Here is a 13352-nt window from a genome sequence, read left to right as displayed (position 1 = left end):
TGCCAGAAAATCTTACAAGGCTATAGATCCGTCTGCAGCAGGCAACAATAACACCCTCCTCCTCTTCATCCTACCTTTAAGACAGGTGAAGTTGATAAATTGAAGGGCGTCTTCCATGCGACTGGATTTTTGGTTTTCAGCATTGCGGATTCTGGATTTGAGCTGTATTCTTAGAATGGAGAGTGCCTCGCATGAGCGCATTGATAAACGGCAGTCATGTTGGGTGCGAACATCAACATTTATTCACTCGCAAAACGCGGCCCATGGGACCAAGGTATAAAATGTTATCGGCGAGCCACAAAGTAAATAATACCACATATATTACCACAATATTATATACCACAATATATTACCAGATATTACCACAAAGTGGTATTAGTTTGGTCTTGTTGCATGTTCAGAGTAGGTAGGTCTTGGTGTGCTCGGCGACGTAGCCCGGCCGACTCTGGTGCACGTAGCTGCGGGAGCCGGTCACTACCGGGGCGTGGTGGAAGTCGGTCTGCTGGTACGGCAGGCTACGTAGGTACAAAAGGACGATGACGATGAACCATACTACAGCCAAAACAAAACTTCAGTTCATTTTCTGTCTCAGACATACCAGACTTACGTTCGCTTGCAGGTCGATTGATTGACGTCCAAAGCGCAGTCAGCACCTGTGCTTTCGCTGTCATCGATTTCACGGCTACGTTATAATGACCCTCATGATACCTACCAGCTCAAAAACGGACGAAAGAAAGTCTTTGACTCGGATCTTTAAAACTTCAGAGTATTAGTTTAGCAGTGCTGATAGAACCTTGGCTGCTCGAGTAAGCAGGCATCAATTGAGGCATGTAAAATTTTGTTTAAGGACAATCATGACTGCAGCGTCGTGGAAGCTTTTCTCTTTAAATAACACTGTCGCGGTCCAGGTCACCAGGAAACCGAATGAAGAACGTAAGGCGTCAACGTCACGTTATTTTGCCGGGTCGCACAGATGGCAATGAGTATAGTACGGCATTCAAAAAGCTGTCACGGCAAGATTGCCGGGACGGAGATAGGTGCACCTCCTAAAACATCAAACCGCGGTTCTGAGCCGGTGGTTTTGACGTTGCCTCCCTGCCTAATATCGATTGCCCGGTGTTTCATCTGGGGATGGTTGACAAACCAGGGTACTTGTGTTTCAATGGCAGATTTTGCACAGCAGGCGCTGTTCGGATCTTCTCTACCATCCATTTCACCTGCACAACGTGGGCAGCGTTTACAGAGCGCTGACAACGTCATGAGCACAACGATTGGCAACATCGGCTTATTATGTATAGAATCTATTTAACTTGCATCAAGCTTTTAATCAACCAAAGTTCGCTCTACCCAAATGCAACCAACTCGGTATTGTTAGCTGTTCTCGAGAAACTCGAAGCATTTTTCTTACGTTGAGCTCGTCCTCAACTAACAAAGATGATTTGAACAAAATTCGAAGAATTGATTTAAATGCAAAACCTTAAATTGGGAAGTTAAGAATCAGGGTTTAAAAGGAACAGGAGCCAAGACCGTTCAGGACAACGGGCCCAGTTTGGTCGCTTCCTTCAAAACTGGAGTAATCTGTAAACGATGACGTAATGGCTGGCGAAAGATGCATCGTATTCGTCTTTGGAACGATATTCAACACCGCATCAGAAAGTATTCAAATGATTTCTCTCATTGAAGATAGATCTTCTGGCTATCATTTTTTTTTTCGGGGTATAATAGAAGATACGCAAGCAATCGGTACCACGTCACTACGCGATTGCTCGCACCTACGATAGGCCTCGCCCTCGAAGATGCTCTCGAGGGAAGGATTTACGTTGTAGAAGCACGAATAGCCCGTAAAGCTGGATTGATAAGACGGAAGCAAATCACGTGTGCCAGCATTACGCGGCTCCGAGTCGCCCAGTCACGCATCATGCAAGGACAAATGCAGATGGGCGGCTGGTGGCACAGTTCGTTGCGGTTCAGCCCGTTCAGCCACATTATGCAGGTCTGCTGAATTTGGCCCGTCGCATAAATGCAGATTAAGCATCGGAGCTAGACCGCGCAGTGGGCCTTGGCTTTCAGTGTGACCGAGATATCTTTTCTACTGAAGCCACTGAGCAAACGAGGTCATGGGATACAACAATTCTTGAAGTTCAGTCAGCGCTCCTTGCTGTGGACGTACTGCGTAAAGGGCTGAAGTGGTCATGGCGGCGGATGGCGATGCATCTCAAAGGACGTTTTTGGCAGTCGCCTCGTGGCCGAAATTTTCGCTTGCCGCCTATTCATGCGTTCGGTAAGCGTTCAACGCAAATAAATATTCACTCGCTACCTGCAAGATCCCACCTGCAAGTCATGTGGAACGTACGTTTATAGATTTCGCGCGATTTCGGCTGAGCCTCAGAAAGGGAGGACCACAGCAGCTATCCTCGTGGAAATAGATCAATTAGGCACGTCTCGATAGGCTCTGCAACTTCGTTGTTGCAGGTTTTGTGCTTAAATCGCTACTTTAAAAGTGAGATAATATTTTTTCTAAATTACGACTTAAGGTCACAGTTAAATGCCTTGAGTTGCTCAAGAAGACAGTAAACTGTACTTGGTTGTTTGTATTCTCGCAGTGCGCTCCTGCTTTTCTTAAGGCTTGCCGCAGGTTAGCTGAACGAACCTAGATATCAGTATGGTAATACACGGCAAAAGCAAAGCCGCACTGTAAAACAGTTCTGCTGGGGGACACCTAGCAAGCAGGACGCGAGGCCAATTGACATTAGATGCTGTGCAAGCAAACGCCTATCGATGTGAAAAATTGCCAGGCTTACCCTGTTACAGGGTCGTGGTGAATGACAGTGGACTTCGGATGGACCACACTGTTGTGTTCGACCGAGTATCCGTGCTCGTGGTGCGGCACGTACACAAGCTCTTTGTGTTGGGCCACCAGGGGAGCCCTGATGACGGCCTGGTGCACCAGCTGGTGGTGAACCAAGGGCTGGTGTACCAGGGCCACGGCGTGCGGGACGACATAGGGGACGACTGCGGCGCTGTGAGCACCGGCCGCTAGGAGGCACGCGATGAGCAGGGTCTGGGGCACAAAATAAAATTAGTTGGGTCTGCTCATTCGAATCGTATATATTAAAAAGAAAGAGCAGAAGAACTCTCGCGCAAGACTCATAACGAGTGTTTTCTTATGCCACAAAGAATAAAAAAGGTTGTCTCAGGCAGGTAGCACAATTTAATTCAACTTGGGGGGGGGGGGGGGGGGAGGATACTTTGTAAGTGTCTAGCTAGTGTACCCGTCCATTTCGTCTGCTGCTCAAGTTCTGATTCGCTGGGCTGGGGTACACGTCAGAGGGAGACAGGAGCTTCCAGCCAAACAGCACTTCAGTAGTAGCAGCAGACGAAATGAACATGTCCACGAGGTGGGTACTTACGCAGGAATCGAACGGGAGAATATTGGACAGCCTTCCCTCAGCCTTTTCGTCTCGCACTTGTTTACGCCCTCACACTTCCCCGCAACAATTTTTTAGAAGCAAGCACCAAACATCCATTTCATCCTCGTGGGGTCACTGCGTAGACGTCTCACCTCATTACGTTCGCCTCGTTTGGGGCTTGCATATCGGCGCAACTTGCGAGTGGCGTAGTGCGTAAATGTTAACCATTGCATGAATTACGCATTGAATATGGATTACGATTAAGGAAATCGTGCGCGTCGCGTTTAGTCTTGCAGCGTTTAATTAGCCGCTTCAGGAAACCTTTGCTTCACATAGATTCACGTATGTGGGTTGGGTCGGGCAATTTTCATACTTCTTTTGATGATAACGGACAACACTCTATAAAGCAGAGAACCAGGCTCAAACGTTTTGCTACCCTGCGCAAGAGCAAAATGTGCCGAGCGTTACGAGACTACAGACCCTTTTCACCGGCTGGTGCGCTCACTATAACCAGACGGTGCTTCCGTAACGCCTGGCAATTTGTTGCCTCTGTACTCACCACGTCCCCTCCGCGGCGCTTCGATTGCCGCTCACGGTCAACACCACCCAGAGAGCACGAGGTCTGTTCGCTCGGGTCCATGACGTCATGCTACCTGGACCGACTGCCATAGAATCTAACGGGATTGCTCCCGAGTAAGCCGCGGTGATTTTGACGTCACCGCTTTCGTCATTCTAGCCTTTGCAACGGAAATTTCGGGCCCCGTAGCATGACGTCATGGACCGGAGTGAACAGACCTTGTGCTGTCTAGGGGGTGTTGTCACGGCGGGCGCGTTCTGTGAGGGGGGTGCAATGAAACAACACTCCTATAATGATCCTATAATGAGACTCAGGTGCGCGCCGAAGATTGCAGGATGGTCGAAATGAATCCAGAGCCCTAGCAGTACCGCGTCCCTCATTACCCAGCGTGCAGTTTCAGGACGCTGAAATACGCATGAAAAAAAAAGAAGCCCTGCGCAATATGTCCCGTATGTTAGCACTGGTAGAATGTAATGATTGCACACTTTTCTTTTCAACGAAAGTGGTAAGCTCCCAGTTAGGATTTCGCAATGCCTGTCGTATGCACTCCAACCCATTTTTATTCTTCTGTAAGTTTCCTTCTCATGATCAGGGTCTCCTTTCCTCACGTACCACAACGTGAACGAGTGACGAACGGTTTTACACCCTTTCTGTAAGCTACTATGAAACGTAGAAATAGGAATATTTAAAGCTTGAGGGTGGCATAAAAAATTTAGCGCAATGAACACGTTCGCAAGGTATCACGTAGAAAAAAAAAGGTAAGGACACCGCACCAAAAAACACCACCGAACCAAAACAAGGCAACCGGAAGTTTCCAGCCCATTCACTATATACAAGGAGAAAAAAAGAAAAACGATGGGCGAATGAGGGTAACCTGATTTAACACAGCTGCTGAAAGTGCGTGCCACTGTGTCTTGGAAAACAATTTCTAGTTCGGCTTTCTAGTACAAGCACCGTACTGGCAGTGTTCGCATCATCCCGACACGGCCTTAGTGAGCTCTGAAGGATGGATATGCGACATTGAGATGTTTTGGGAAGGGTTGACCAAAGTTTCGCGCCTTACGTTGAGTGCAGGTCTGCTACAAAACGCCGAACCATCGGATTGCTGCGTCGCACTGGCATCGTGCGCCGCCGTTGTATAACAGAGGCGGCGGAGGCCGGCTGAGGCAAACGATGGACGCTTCACCACGTGACCCAACATGGCGGCGCCCATAGGAGCGGGGTGAAAAGGGACTGTAGGCGACCAGAATAGGAACTTACGAATGTGTTCATGGTGCTCGGAAAGCAGGTAGACCAGAGTGGTATAGTCAGCGCCGATGGGGCCAAAGACGAGTGTGTGCTCTGCCTGTTTATTCAGAGCTTCCTTTATACTCGAAGGTGCCGCCCGTCTTCTTCCATTCCATGCGCAAGGAAGCGAGTTGTGTCAGACGCGATAAAAGCTTCCTGCAACATCGTACATTGTACTTCCCTCGCGTACTTTAAGCGAAGGGAAACGTGCAAGTACCTTCGTGTCCCATTTTTGTTGGGGCTGTATTTCGGCTCGATGCAGTGACCTTAGTAGAGTGTCTTGCACTTTATTCCTGCGTGAGCTTTCACTGCTTTCTTCTAATCTTTTTTTATTTTTTCTTTAATTTCGTCCAACGCAGAGGACAGCATTCTCGGATTTAATGGTATGGTCTCGACAGTGAAAGCCGATAAAGTCTCCGAGGAACCGCCACCACAAGTTTAACGATCGGGAACCGGCGTAGTAAAGCGGAGTGAGTCCCGTTGTTTTTCTATCTAAGCAATAATCACGCCCGCTACCGGTGACAGGCGCGTTTCCTTTACCGGCTCCTTTTTTCGTGCGAGCACGTCGTAGAACTCTGCCTACCGCAGGGGGTATGCGGACATTCGCATTTATGGAGCGGACGTACTCGCCTGCGGACTCAAATGTCCCTCAGGATGCATGGTTTGCAGATCACCCAGACGCTCAGTCAAACTCACCAACTAACATACGTTTTTTTTTCGCGCCAGCCTCAAGTTCGCTCCTGCTCGTTCGCACTGGTATGCCTACTCACTCTCCGACATTCCCTCACGTCCAGTACTCGCACTTGATCTCACCGTCACTGGCTTGTCGTTGATACGTCAACCGGCCCTCACTGCATGGTCATGTTCACTTTGAAGTGAACACGAATGTTCAGTTAGCTTCCATGAGTGTCCATTGTTCTTTAATTGAGCTTTTCGCCCCCGCTGTGTATACATGCTCTGCAATATTTCTGCAATCACTGAAATGCGACCTTAGTCTTCTTTTTTTAACCGCCTGTATTCTGTAACTATTTAAAACCCAGCTGTTCTCAGTTGCTTTGAGACATTTAAAAAATTTTCTCACACTGATTTTTGCATAAGGGACCAACTAATAGTGTATGGGCTGAGAGGATAGAGGCCTACTTCAAGCAGTTCCTCCTCCTACCCTTTAGCCCATTGCCCCTTCCCTTTGAAGAGGGATAAATAAAGTTTGTCATTCATTCATTCATTCATTCATTCATTCATTCATTCATTCATTCATTCATTCATTCCGTGTTCAGGTTAACATTTAGGTTGTAAGAAAAACGAGCGAAATATGGGAACCACCGCGCTGCAGTTTATATTTGAATGTTGCCGAACGATATTGAATGACACAGTTTAGCAGTTGTGCTTGCGGGATAAAAGTGCACGCTTCGAGCAGCTCGGTAGTCGTGATATCCGCGCACTGTCTTTCCACGAGGACAACGACGGCTATGCTCCCAACAAGACAAGGCGGTCGTTAGAATGGCGTCGACGTCGTATGTTCTAAGGCGATCCCGCGAACGCGCGCAGCTCGCAAGATAAGTGGCGTACCGCTGCATGAAGCAAACCATTTCGCCGCGCTATTGACCGTTTGCGCGTTCGACCTTCGAGACGGCTTGGCTGGAATACCGTCGCGTGCGCTGGACCCATCAGCGGCTGTCGTAGTCAAACTATGCAAATTCGAGCATATACGCGCCGTTAGCAAGTAGGCGGGAGCGGCAGCGGCTGCCTTGAATTCGTTTATATACAAAAAGTTTGAGTGTTTCGCGGCGGGCCAAGTGTGCCAAGAGCGCGTCTAACTTACGCGGCGCGTGTTTTCAGCGCCTGCACCGTGCGTCATGCTCTGTTCCAGAATTAAGCGACGTGCTTTAAGGTGTGTCGTTACAGGCACATGTAAACGAACCTTCTCGAGCTCCTAATACCGTGATATAGATAAGCAGCAACGTGGGCGTGAGTAGTGAACGTTTTGGAAGGCACCTCTACGAAGGGTACTCCGAACTTCATGGAATCATCTCTCTTGTGAAACAGCAATTCTCTCTAGTAAGTTCAACACGGATGTTTGTGTAGCTGCCAGTGCAAAACTGGATGGGGTTTGGGCAGCAATGCTTGTGGTGAGATCGTGAAGTGCTCCCGGTTAATATGGGAGGGGGGTGGTCGCAAAAACAATTTGGAGTTGCATTTACTTTTATCAGGTCTGATCAGATCAAACAAGCATGGCATGGCATGGCATGGCGTGGCATGGCAAGAACCTTATTTTGGTCTAGAGAAACTAAGGCCCGAGGGCAAAAGCCCCCAGGATAAGTCGGTGGCTCCGTCCACGTAGGCACCGGTAGGCCAGAGGCTTTCCCGACGTCGTGAGCTCTCCGGACGGCCAGGAGTTGATCTTGGAGGACTTCGCTGGATATGCGCGGACTCCAGTCCTCCTCACTGTTGAGATCCGAAGCCCTTTCGTTGGGGCACAGCCAAACATATGACCAAATAGACACGGAGTGTGTCCACAACTTTTACATTCCGCGGAAAAATTCTGGTCAATTTTGTTAACCACGAAACGTGTGGGATAAGATTTAGTTTGAATCATCCTTAATGTGACTGCCTGTGTTCGGTTGAGCTTTTGATGAGGGGTGGAGGAAAAAACCTCCTGCCGTCCCTATAGTGTGAGATGATCTCGTGAAAAGTACTAAGTGGGTCTTTGTAGGAGCCGCAGTAATCCTGGAGCAGTTCCTGATCTGATGCGCGGCATGTGAGATCTCGCACAGCAGAGTGAGCTTGCTCGTTAGGATTGCAGTCATTGGGGCAGACCGAGTGGCCCTGATGAGCCGGAAACCAGACTAGGTGTGAGCTATGCAGTTGCTCGTAATTGTGAGTATAAAGACTGTGCATAAGTAATTTGGGTGCTTCCATTGAGACGAAGCCGGCTGAGTAGTTCCTAATAGCTGTACGGCAATCGGAGAAAATCGTGGAGCTTCTCCTCATTGTACTTGAAAGTACTACGCTGGCGTCTTCGGTGGCATGAATTTAGCTTGTTCTTTGTGACGCCGCGTTTATTAATTTACCGTTATCATCGACCACGGCAACAGCGTAGCGGTTGCCCGATCCATAACTAGTTGCAGCGACAAAAAGAGCTGAGCTTTGTTGTTGGTGCAGTTTACCCAGAATGCACTTGGCCCTGATGTTCCTTCTGCCCTTGTTGTGGACAGAATAAATATTGCTAGGTATTGGGTGCACAAGTAATTGTGTCTCCACCTCCTTGGGTAGTTTGAACTTAGAGTAGTCACCTCTTCGAGGCAGTATTCCATCTTCATCTAGAATTTTGCACCCTGGCTTAGTGTTGGAGAGTCTTGCAATTTGTGACATCGAATTCACCTCAGTGAGCTCATCTGTAGTGTTATGAAGTCCTAACTTGTTGAGGAGTTCGGTACTCGTTCCGTGCGGTAGTCCCAGGGCCCTTTTGATTCCGGAGCGTATAAGTGTGTTTAGCTTAGCCTTCTTTCCTTTCCCCCAGTTCAGGTATGATGCAAAGTACTTGACATGACTGACGAAAAATGCCTGACATGCTCTGATGAGATTGTTCTCCTTGAGACCTGCATTTCGATTTGAGACCCTGCCCAGGAGCCTTAAAGTACTGTTGGCCTGCCCTGTGAGACAGTTTAGGGCTGTAGCATTACGGCTCCTAGCGTCAATGAGAAGACCCAGTATTTTAATTGTGTCTACTCTGGGTATGACCCGTCCTGTGTTGTCTGTGCTTTTAATTGGCAGAGTTTCTAAAGGCGCGAGGTTCTTAACACTCTGTCTGTCCTGTCTAAAGAGCAGCAGCTCAGGTTTACTAGGTGATAGCCTGTGTCTCGTGCCCTTAAGGAAGGATTCTGTGGTGCCTACGGCTGCCTGTAGTGTCTGCTATAGTGCTTCGAGTGACCCCCTAGGGACCCACACTGTGATATCGTCAGCATATATGACACGCCCCAAGCTCGGGATTTTGGACAATTCCTCCGAGAGCCTCTGCCTGGTAATGTTAAAGATGAGTGGGGACAATACCGAACCTTGTGGTGTGCCGCTGTTGCCTAAATTGTATGGGCCACCTGTGACTATGCTGAGTTTGACCCGGGCTGTTCGATTAGCTAGAAAGGACCTCACACAATTGTAAAACTTGCGTCCCAGGTTCAAGGTTGAGATTTCATGTAGGATACGTTTATGTGCCACCGTATCAAATGCTTTGATAAGATCCAGACCCAGGAGGCCCTTTACGTCCCTGCTAGGGTCGTCAATAATAGCACGTTTGGTCATGAGCATGGCGTCCTGTGTAGATAATGCCTTCTGAAAACCTATGAGATTGTGCCTGAAAAGCTCCTGGTTCTCTATGTGCTCTACCATGCTCTTATGAATAGCATGTTAGGCTACCTTGCCAATACATGATGCAAGTGATATGGGCCTGAGGTTCTGCTTTGTTAGTGGTTTGCCGGGTTTCGGTATAAACGTCACCTTGGCCTCCCTCCATTCCGTTGGGACCGTGCCAGATCTCCAATGAATGTTAATTTTGACCGAGATTATGTCTATGGCATCATCGTCAAGGTTTCGCAAAAGCTTATTTGTGATGCCATCCGGACCCGGGACAGATCTGCCATTTAAATTAAAGAGTACGTGCCTTATCTCAGCTGCAGTGAAGTCACTGTCCAAGTCCGGTTGCGATATTCCGGAGTAAGGTTCGCTTATTTCTTATTCATTCTCATATTCATCTTTAAGTCGCAGGTACATGTGTGCGAGGTCGTTGGCAACCTCTCTTGCTGTCCACCCTATAGTTACCTGCTCATTGACGAGTCTATGGCGAGGTTTGTAGTACCTCTGGAGAGCTTGTCATTAAAATGATATCTTGCTGCAAAATTTCAGCATGTGTTGGGCTGCTGAGCACGAGGTCGCGGGATCGAATCCCGGCCACGGCGGCCGCATTTCGATGGGGGCGAAACGCGAAAACACCCGTGTACTTAGATTTAGGTGCACGTTAAAGAACCTCAGGTGGTCGAAATTTCCGGAGTCCCCCACTACGGCGTGCCTCATAATCAGAAAGTGGTTTTGGCACGTAAAGCCCCACAATTTAATTTTTTTTTTTAAATTTCAGCATGAACAAAACAGCAGTAGGCGCAAATTTGTATGATTTGAAGGAAAAAAACGCAGGTCTCAGTAAAATAAACAGGGTTCACCGATGTCTCGTCCGTCGACGTCCTTGGCGAAGCAGCAGATAACGCTGCTCAGCGTGTTTGCCGGGGATGCTCGAGATACGCGGTTCGGCGCCGCTGGTGACATATGCGGTACCATAAACGTCGGGGCCCCGCAGCGCGAAGCTAATTAATAGACGCGACGCGGATCGTTCGCCCCATCTCGTGTCGCCGCCGTATCTCGGCGTGCGCGATCGAGGTAGCCAATATTTACCGCTCGTGTGTCCACAGTGCGCGCCGCCCGGACGCGCGACCGGCCTTATCTTTCTCGGGACTGTGACTGACGCTCTCAACGCCAGCGCTGTCAAGGCCAATTTTTCTTGAACGCGGGCCGCAGAACAGGTCTGGAAGACGAGCGGATCTTGGACTGGAAAGGACGACCGTTAGATTACAGATACAACTCTGATTTTTTTCGTGATGGGTGGAAAAAACGAGTTGTACGACCTCCTAGAATATAGCTGCTTCTTTTTCTTTTGCGAAGGAGGACCGTTAGCTGACGGTTCAAAAGTTCTTCGCTTGAGAGAGCCCGCCGGTCGATGCCTCGCTCGTTGACGTCCTTGGCATTGGGATGGTGCGGTCTGGACCTGCTACAGGGCCTTCTGGAACACAGACTACATTATTTTCTTTTTGTCCGGGAAGAACGATCGTCAGACCGCAATTCAAAAGTTCAACTTTGCAGGGCTAGGTGGTGGCAGCTGAGCAGCGTGGTTGGTCAGAGAGGTGTTCACTGGTGGAACTTAATACCATAGCTGAGGTATATGAGCTTCTACAGTACTGCAAGAGCTCTATACTAATACTACGGACACTGTGCTAATGCACATGCTGCAGGGGCACTGCATAGCATCGTTGCTAACCACCTCACCAATGAGGCTGGCAGGAGCATCCACGCTGGGGCACCGACACTCATCGCGCCATTGGATCAGGAGCGTAATTTCACGCTTGCCTCATTCGAATACTCCGCAGAACTCCAGCCGCTTCTACAGCCCCCATACAGCCTCGATACTCAGTGGCTGACTCACTCGTGCGCGCTCAGTACAGATGTCGAGAAACTGTTGGCCATCTGCGACTGTTGCCGCTTCGAAGACCAATGATGACAGGCTCTTCAGTGCGGTTTGAGTTGACAACACGATTGGCCTTTTACCTAAGCAGAAGTCCTTTGAGCCTGGCCTCGCAACTCCTCAGCCCAGAAAGCCGCACGACTTCTGTCGTACTTGAAGATGACATGCTTGAGCATATTTTCGCTGCGTATTTTCTTGTGCGCGTGATTGACTCGAACTCCCGTCTTCTTTATCTCGTTCACTCCCAAATCCTCTCCCCACCTGTGGGGGTTAGCAAACTGGGCAAAGCCTGGTTAACCTCTTTTACTTTTCTTGCTTCCTTCTCTCTATCCCATGCTGTGATAGAGACCAGAGAAGGCATGGAGCACAGAACTATATTATGAAAGTATTTGATTGAACATTGCTCATTGTCGAAGTACTTCGATCGAAACCTCATGCTCGTGCTGGTCCCACTACATTCCCACTACTCCCACTACATTCACGTGGGCATGTAAATGCGGTGTATCGTTGCAAGAGTTCGTCATGAAACTGGCAGAAAGTACTAATAGTCATCAACCCTTTCGTCGTCCTTTTGAACTCCGTATCGAGTGTTGGCTTTGTTAACGAACGAACAAACCTAACTCGCAGAATTAGGTGCGCCAGTCCAAAAGGCAAATATTCGAGGTGAAGTGTCACTGAAAGTGCAAATGTTTGCGAATGTTACAGCTAAGTTACAGCTAAGGGGTGCAGCAAGCTTCAAGAAAGGTTTCATTGTGGATTGGAGAGATGGGATCTTCTGCGTGCGTTTGCGGTGCCATTGCCTGCTGCGTGTCGCTGTTGGAAGGCTGGATGGAGCAAGATATTGTGCGCGAAGCGTGAATTGATCAGTTGTGTAATTATTGACTCGTTTATTAGCATAGTATGGTTGTGCACAAGCAGGAATTATAATTATTGTAATGAAGAAAGGAAGAGAATGGCATACCGCTCATCATCAAGAGCGGGGGGCTCGAGACCGGCGTTCGAACACCACCATCTTGCTCTCCGTGCTCACTGTTCCGAGCTACCGCCCGTTTGTTGGACTCGCTCAATAAACATCCTTACATTTGGTGGAGGTGCTGGGTACGCACATCGTCGGCACCCTGGAACTCCGATCCCGCACGTTGCACTCGACCATGCAAGCTGACGCAGCCCAACAGCCGCCACCTCTCCCGGCCGCCGTTTGTCCCGGCCCCGTTCGCCAGCGAGACCCCCCGGTATTTTCGGGTACGGAAGACCAGGACGTCGAGGACTGGCTGTCGTCCTACGAAAAAGTTAGTGGACCCAACAAGTGGGATGACGCTGCTAAGTTGAGTACCGCGAACTTTTACTTGGCTGGCGTGGCGAAGCTGTGGTATACGAACCACGAATCGGAATTTGAAAACTGGTCTGCTTTCAAGGAGGCAATATCTGCCGTTTTCGGTCGCCCTGCCGTGCGGAAGTTACGCGCCGAGCAACGGCTGCGCACACGGGCACAGGAACCGAATGAAACATTTACCGCCTATATTGAGGACGTACTCGATCTCTGCAGGCGCGCCGATGCCTCAATGAGCGAAAGTGCCAAAATACAGCACATCATGAAGGGCGTCGACGACGATGTCTTTCAGATGCTTCTTGCGAAGTCTCCTGGCACTGTGTCAGAAGTTGTAACTCTTTACCACAGCTATGACGAGTTGAGAAGGCAGCGGGCTCTCACCCGACGTTCATCTCAGACGTACAATCAACCGCTCGCTGCACTGGACATCATGCCTGACCAGTCATACCTTATCGCACAAATGAA

The sequence above is a fragment of the Dermacentor andersoni genome, chromosome 8 (assembly GCF_023375885.2).
Source record: "Dermacentor andersoni chromosome 8, qqDerAnde1_hic_scaffold, whole genome shotgun sequence".
In the NCBI taxonomy this organism is placed as follows: domain Eukaryota; kingdom Metazoa; phylum Arthropoda; class Arachnida; order Ixodida; family Ixodidae; genus Dermacentor; species Dermacentor andersoni.
This window is presented reverse-complemented; position numbering follows the sequence as displayed.